Source organism: Triticum urartu, chromosome 4 (genome assembly GCF_003073215.2).
Source record: "Triticum urartu cultivar G1812 chromosome 4, Tu2.1, whole genome shotgun sequence".
In the NCBI taxonomy this organism is placed as follows: Eukaryota; Viridiplantae; Streptophyta; class Magnoliopsida; order Poales; family Poaceae; genus Triticum; species Triticum urartu.
Window position 1 is genome coordinate 185,268,870 of NC_053025.1, and position 8,239 is coordinate 185,277,108.

Sequence of the window (8,239 nt, forward strand, 5' to 3'; positions counted from 1 at the left end):
GTTTTGGTGATCAACTTGCGAGTTCCATGACCTTGTGAACTTATGCATAGGGGTTGGCACACTTTTTTGTCTTGACTCTCCGGTATAAACTTTGGGGCACTCTTTGAAGTTCTTTGTGTTGGTTGAGTACATGAATCTGAGATTGTGTGATGCATATCGTATAAGCATACCCACGGATACTTGAGGTGACATTGGAGTATCTAGGTGAAATTAGGGTTTTCGTTGATTTGTGTCTTAACGTGTTATTCTAGTACGAACTCTAGGATAGATTGAATGGAAAGAATAGCTTCGTGTTATTTTACTACGGACTCTTGAATAGATCGATCAGAAAGGATAACTTTGCGGTGGTTTCATCCCTACAATAATATCTTCGTTTGTTCTCCGCTATTAGTGACTTTGGAGTGACTCTTTCTTGCATGTTGAGGGATTGTTATACAATCCAATTATGTTATTATTGTGGAGAGAACTTGCACTAGTGAAAGTATGAACCCTCGTCCTTGTTTCAATGCATTGCAATACCGTTTGTCTCACTTTTATCATTAGTTACCTTGATGTTTTTATATTTTTAGATTACAAAAACCTATATCTACCATCCATATTGCACTTGTATCACCATCTCTTCGCCGAACGAGTGCACCTATACAATTTACCATTGTATTGGGTGTGTTGGGGACACAAGAGACTCTTTGCTATTTGGTTCCAGGGTTGTTTGAGAGAGACCATCTTCATGCTAGGCCTCCCACGGATTGATAAACCTTAGGCAATCCACTTGAGGGAAATTTGCTACTGTCCTACAAACCTCTACACTTGGAGGCCCAACAACGTCTACAAGAAGAAGGTTGTGTAGTAGACATCACCCCCCTCGTGTCGGCACGAAGGGAATCCTAAGATATGAATGCATGCCCCTCCCCCCAACAGAGGTTCACCTAGCAAAGTGTGAAGTAGCTAGCAGCCTCCCCCTCGTGTCGCCACGAAGAGAATCCTAAGTATGAATGCATGCCCCCCAACCGAGGTTCACCTAGCAAAGTGAGAAGTAGCAACCCCCCCCACACACACTTTCAGTCGGTGGGCCAATGAGGCATATCTCACCAAGATGGATCGTAAAACGGACCAAGAATAATCCATCTTGGTCGTACATCCTCTCTCTTGTTGTTGGTCAAAGTGATGGCCATCCATGCGACCCCGGAGATGGGCTAGCTCGCCAATAATCAAGCAAGTAGCTAGTCCCCGAAGACAACCACTGCATGCATGTGGCCCAAACATATGTATGGAGATGTGTGTTTTTGAGTAACAATGCAACAACTTTGGTGTGGCACCATGATTTCGAACTAGAAATCCCCACACTGAGTGAGGGTTAGGTTGACAATGCATATGTATGTTACACCACACTTCAAGCCAACGACGGGGATTCATGCATGCATGCGTGTATAGTATATGCGCTCAAACTTAAGGTCTGAATCTCACCATGACCTATACTATGATAACACGAACCAAATGAAGAACCCGCCATGGTAACCTATCTTGTTGTCGGTCAAGGTGATCATGGATGTCCACGCAGGCCCACGAATATATAGGTTTGTCGCCGATAACCACGCGAGGGAGTGTACTGTTCAAAGGCAACCACTACATGCATATGTATGGAGGTGATGCGTGTAAGCATGTTTGAATACACAACATTGATGTGGCGCGTGCGTCAGAAATCGTACACTAGCTTCCCACACAGAGCGAGATCGGTTCATGATGTGTCGTTGTACTAGCCACTTCGACTTGATGGGAGGGATTCATGCGTACACATGCATGTGTCACTACAAAAAAAAAGACACATCCGTGACATTTTGGGCCGAACGAATTTTTTTCTGTCATACATATGACACTTCTATGATGATAATTGTGACAAAACCCGGTATCATCATAGATGTGGTGGGCTCCTACTTCTATGACAAAAAATCATGACAGGAAATGGGCTTTTCGTCCTAGGCGGGCCGGAGACGCGGCTGCATGACATTCTTTGGGCCGTCCATGACGGAAAAAACCGTGGTAGAAGCGAGGGGGAGGAAGATTTCAGGGAGTTCCCGGTTACAGTGGGAGGTCGGGGGCCGAGCGATGCACGTTTCTCTCGTACACGTACGCGCGTGTGTGCGAGGTGTTGGCTCTAACGGAACCCGAGCGAGGCGTTGGGCTCTAACTGAACCCGAGTGATTGCACTGCAGGCTACGCGTTACTGAACCCGAGCGATCGATCGATGGCTGTTAACTGAACCCGATCGAGCGATTCCTTCGCTACTGCTGCTAACTGAAGCCGATCGATTGGATGAACAGTGAGCGCGGGGGGGGAGGGGGTTCGATGAATAGTGAGCGATGGCGTTGCCTCTGGATGAACAGGACCCCGTGGTGTGGAGGGTTGGATGAACAGTAGACGATGGAGGGGTGCCCGTGGAGGGGTGGTTGAACAGCACCCCGTGGTGTGGAGGGCTGGATGAATAGTAGATGGTGGAGGGGTGCCCGTGGAGGGGTGGTTGAACAGTAGCCGGTGGAGTAGCACGCGGTGGAGGCTGGAGGAGGTCGACGGTAGCCCGTGGAGGCTGGAAGAGGTCGACGGTGGAGATGAACAGTATCTCGTGGAGTCCCGTTTTGCGGCACGACACACCCCTCCCGATGAACAGGACCCCCGTTTCGACCGTAGGAGGTCCGTTTCGTCCGTTTTGCGGTACGCCACACCCCTCCTGATCAACAGGACCCCCGTTTCGACCGTAGGAGGTCCGTTTCCTCCGTTTTGCGGTATGCCACACCCCTCCCGATAAACGGGACCCCCGTTTTGAACGTAGGAGGTCCGTTTCCTCCGTTCTACGGTACGCCAGGCCTCGTTTCCATCGCCTGTTCTGTCCAAGCCCTCCGGATGAACACGACTATGCATTCCGTTCTGACCCAGCCGGTTGGCTCCCACGCGTTCCGTTGCCACCCGATGAACACGACGCATTTCGTTGCCTCCCCGTGAACACGACGCATTCCATTGCCTCCCCATGAACACGACGCATTCCGTTGCCTCCCCATGAACACGACAACGACGATGTTTCTCCGTTCTGACCCAGCCATGTACACGAGCCCTGGCCATACGTATGCGCGAGTAGGCGTTCGAGACCCCGCCCGTATGTACACATACGTGGCCGTATTTTCTTTCTTGCACCCTGGCCGCTGTACATACGTGTACATGCTACATGCGCGCCTCTACTACGACACGTGCGCGCCTGTACTACAACACGTGCGCGCCTCTACATCGACCAGTATGTACGTACATGTTCGCGACCAGAATGACAACGCTACGTACGCTTCGACCGGGTGGGTCCCGATTGTCAGGCACTTCCTTGCATGCGAAGATGTAGCTGGTGGGTCCCAGCAGTTAGGGGGCAAATCGTTTTGTTTTTTTTGCCCAGATGCACTTACTTGCGTGTGAAGGTGTAGATGGTGGGTCCCAGCAGTCAGGGGGGAAACATTTTTTTCGCGAAATACGGTGGCCCGTCCAGTGGGTCCCTGCTGTCAGGTGGAGGAATAATTATTTTGCACGTAATAAGGATGCACTTCCTTGCTGCGGCCATGGACCCAGCTGTCAGCCTCTCCACGTACAATCCACGTCCGATGGAAGCCGTTCCTTGACCATGTTGACCACGCCGCGCTGAGAGCACCAGGGCGGTGGACGACGGCGAGGCCTAGGAAGGGGACGACGCGGAGCCGGGGAAGACGCGGCAGTGGATGCCCACGCGTACAGGAGTACGAGGGTTCACTGGTTTGCTGCAGTGTGAGCCTGCCGTTGCCGCAGAATAATAGGGGGTGTGGGTGAGTAGAGGGATGGCCTGGCCAGCGTTGGGAGTAGTAGGGGGCGGTGAGGCTTCGGCCGCATCGCAACCGGCCACGGGAGGGAGGAGCACGAGGCACGACCGGCGCTGGTTTGGGTGGCTAGAGCAAGAAGACCAGAGGTTGAAGAAGCACTACGACTGTTGGATGGACATCGTACGGTCACTGGAGCTAGAATCGTGCATATTGACTAAGTTGACAAAGCCCTCCGTCCCCGTCAACTTAGTAGGCCCACAAGTCAGCCTGCCACTATACTGGGTCCCAGCTAACAGGGGAGTATTCATTTTTTTGTGCATAATAAGGGGGCACTTCCTTGCGTGCGGAGATATAGCTGGTCGGTCCGAGCTGTCAGCGGCGATAACATTTTTTTCGCAAAATACAGAGGCCCTTTCGGTGGATCCATGATGTCAGGTGGAGGAATCATTATTTTGCGCGTAATAAGGAGGCATTTCCTTGCGTGCGGCCGTGGACCCAGCTGTCGGCCTCTCCATGTACAGTCCACTTCAGATGCATGTCGGTCGTTGACCATGTTGACCAGGCCGCGCCGAGAGCACCAGGGCGGTGGACGACGGCGAGGCCTAGGAAGGGAACGACACGGAGGCAGGGAATACTCGGCAGTTGTTTCCCACACGGACGGGAGTACGACTGTACGAGGGTTTACCGGTTCGTCTGCCATCGCCGAAGAATAACAGCAGGTGTGGGTGAGTAGAGGGATGGCCAGGCCAGCGACGGGAGTACGGTGGGGCGGTGAGGCCTGCGCGGCAGCAGAGCTGGCCGTGGGGAGGATGGAGCAGGCAGTCCCGCCAACGCTTGATTAAGCGATTGGAGCAGGAAGAGCAGAGATTGAAGAAGCATGACGGGCGTTGGATGGACATCGTACGGTCACTGGAGCTAGAATTTTTCATATTGACTAAGTTGACAAAGCCCTCCGTTCCCGTCAACTTAGTAGAACCACAAGTAAGCCTCCCACCATGGTGGGTCCGAGCTAGCAGGGGGAGTATTCATTTTTCTGTGCATAATAAGGAGGCACTTCCAGTGGGTCCGAGCTGACAGCGGGGGGAACGTTTTTTTCATGAAATACGATGGTCCGTCCGGTGGGTCCCAGCAGTCAGGGGAAACGTTTTTTTCACGAAATACGGTGGCCCGTCCAGCGGGTCCCAGCAGTCAGGGGGGAAACGTTTTTTCCGCGAAATACTGGTGGCCCGTCCGGTGGGTCCCTGCTGACAGGTGCAGGAATAATTATTTTGCGCGTAATAAGGAGGCACTTCCTTGCGGCTGCCGTGGACCCAGCTGTCAGCCTCTCCACGTACAGTACTCTTCCGATGGAAGTCGGTCGTTGACCACATTGACCACACCGCGCCGAGAGCACCACGGCGGTGGACGACGGCGAGGCCTAGGAAGGGGACAATGTGGAGCCGAGGAAGACGCGGCAGTGGATGCCCACGCGTAGAGGAGTATGAGGGTTCACTAGTTCGGCTGCGGCGTGAGGCTACCGTCACCGTAGAATAACAGGGGGAGTGGGTGAGTGGATGGATGGCTTGGCCAGCGGTGGGAGTAGTATGGGGACGGTCAGGCCTCCACGGCAGCACAGCCGGCCACGGGAGGCAGGAGCATGCGGCACGACCAACGCTGCTTTGGGCGACTGGGCAAGAAGACCAGAGGTTGAAGAAGCACTATGACCGTTGGATGGACATCGTTGACCACGCCGCGCCGAGAGAACCAGGGCGGTGGACGACGGCGAGGCCTACGAAGGGAATGACACGGAGCCGGGGAAGGCACGGCAGTGGCTGCCCACGCAGTGGAGAGTACGAGGGTTGACTGGTTCGCCTGCCGTCGCCAGAAAATAACAGAAGGTGTGGGTGAGTAGAGGGATAGACAGGCCAGGGATGCGAGTATGCTGGGGCCGTGAGGCCTGCCCGGCAGCACTGCCGGCCACGGGAGGCGGGAGCAAGCGGTTCCAACGGCGCTGGTTTGGGCGGCTGGGGCAGGAAGATCAGAGACTGAAGAAGCACGATTGCCGTTAGATTGACATCTAACAGTCTGACGCTGGTAGACTCGATTGTTGACTAAGTTTCTTTTTTGAGAAACCTTGTGTATGCATGAATTTAGTAGGTCCACAAGTCAGCCTCCAAATCTATGGCAGACAACATAAAGTCCATTTGCTATTATTTATTTGCAGCCCATTTACTAATTCTTAAGTAATTTATTACAGCCCATTTTCTGCCCAAGGCCATGGTCAAAAAGTTCAACCTTATTTTGCATATTTCGGTGGAGTCCGAACTGTTGTAATCCCAAAATGATAAACATTTTTTAAGAACTTATTGATTTGCCAAAAAATCGTTTTGTTTTTGTAAGCAAATAAGACGTGGGACAATTGAGTTGGTTTAAGGGAAAACCAGTGGTAAAAAAATAAGCGCTGGGTGGGATAAAACAACAAAAATAAGGATGTAAATATGAAAAGGGAATTTTATGTTTTTCAATATAGTGATACGTGTATATGAACTAGTAAAACTATAGGTAGAGATTAGAAAACGGATGTAGGACATGCGTTTCAAGAGGGTAATAGAACTGGGCTGTGTGTTTGATTCAGTAAAAAAAACTGCCTGCGGATGTTGTAAGACAAAATATAACTAACGTTGGCGGGCCAGAGGCCAGTAGATACCTGCTGGATCTTTGTGCCCTGTTGTCGTCATGGGCTGGGCCTGTTGAAAACAAAACCAACCCTGGGCAGTCTACAGCCTAGTTTAAACTTGCTCGACCTGAAAAAACAGTATACGTGGTCAATAAATGAGAGAATTCTGCAAGTACAGACTGATAACTGGGATGCAACACGGATATTGTTTTTTATCGTGATAATAAGTGCATGCACTTGTTTTGAAAAAATTGGAGAACTGGGAATTTGAACGGCGGGTGCTTATGCTACCCATCAAATAAAAATTAGGTGCCTGAAAATTCATTTCGAAACAAATGATTCAGCTTTATATCCACGTCGCCCTCGGCATGATGGTTGGAAGCAAATGTAAGTTCATACCAAAAGATCGTTAACAACAATACCAACTTGTGGACGACAATGTAGTACAACTACCAATACCAAACTAACTTATAATCTTTTTACTCCTGGCCCTAGTGTTCGTCTGGTAGAAAATCTTGCAGAGGACTAGCTCCCGCTCCTTCTCTTGCTCCAGGTCCCCGAGGTGGTACTGGTGCATCACCCAATTGGTCATCTGCTGGTCAAAGTTCTTGTTGGTGTGCAGCACCAGAACCTTTTTTGCTGCCCGTCTGCTGGCCATTGACCATCACCGGCAAGGTATTGCCGGTCTTGTGCCACATCGCGTGCATGCTGCACTCCGACTGTATCTTGCGACGCGTCCACGTGCCCCTTTTGAACGCCCTGGAATTGCGCTGGAAGAAATGCTTCCTTAGTCCACTCAGTGTGATACATGCAGTATTGTGGAATACATGTTTTAGTATACCTAGTTGGCATTTTCATAACATCTTTGGCATGTTGCAGTCACTTGTTTCACTTTTTATTAACTGTAAAATTGTAATTGCTTCACCAGGTCTGCGTCTAAAAGAAAAATAGAGCTATAAACAAAGGAATATGTTTGTGCAAGTAGACGGCCGATTGGTGTCTTACCTGGAAGTTTCTCAGGTTGGGTGTAGCATATGCCGTGCTCGCTGTCGATGGTTGGTATGAACAAATCGATGAGAGACTGAAATGTCGCGCTGTCAGCACTCACTTTGGCCTCAAGGTGCTCGATCAGCTCCTGATCCGTGGGATCGAACTTGACGCCAGCCGGCAGCACCGGCCAATCCTTCTTCGACTTGCATCTCCATCATCATTATCAGTACATCCTACGCAGGTGAGTTAGGATGCACTTGATCCCAGGAAGGTATCTATCCTTCAAAACCAGAGGAGTGCTTCAAACTAACAACAGTACATAATATCCAACAAAAGAGGGTCGTGCTACAGCAACAGAATACATGGCTCAGTCTAGATATCAGCATGAATCAAGTTGTGCATATTTGCTGTTGGCATGAACCACATCGCCGCATGTCGAGTTTGCAAAAGCCATCCATCGCATGGAAGCTTGATGCCTTTCACACACTGAAGATTATCTGGCAACAAGATGTGTCGACGAATCTCTGGATATGGTGATTCATGAAACCCATGGTATGATGTGTAAACACAGCCCCCCCTCGCGAATGGAAGTTCCATAGAACAGTAATCATCGCCGATAATATGATCGATGATTGGTTGGATGATCGGATAATTGAGCCCGAGGAACAAGGAGTGGTTGCCGAGGTTGTAAACCCGCTTCCAATTGAATACGCCTGGGCCAACGGAGCTGGGATCTTTCTTGAACACGAAGCAGCCATAGCCATCAATG

General features: G+C 50.6%; 1 pseudogene; it reads right to left on the reverse strand.

The window, feature by feature from the left end:
* Window positions 1–6,985: 6,985 nt before the first annotated feature.
* On the reverse strand, window positions 6,986–7,660 carry LOC125553742 (annotated as a pseudogene).
* Window positions 7,661–8,239: the final 579 nt, after the last annotated feature.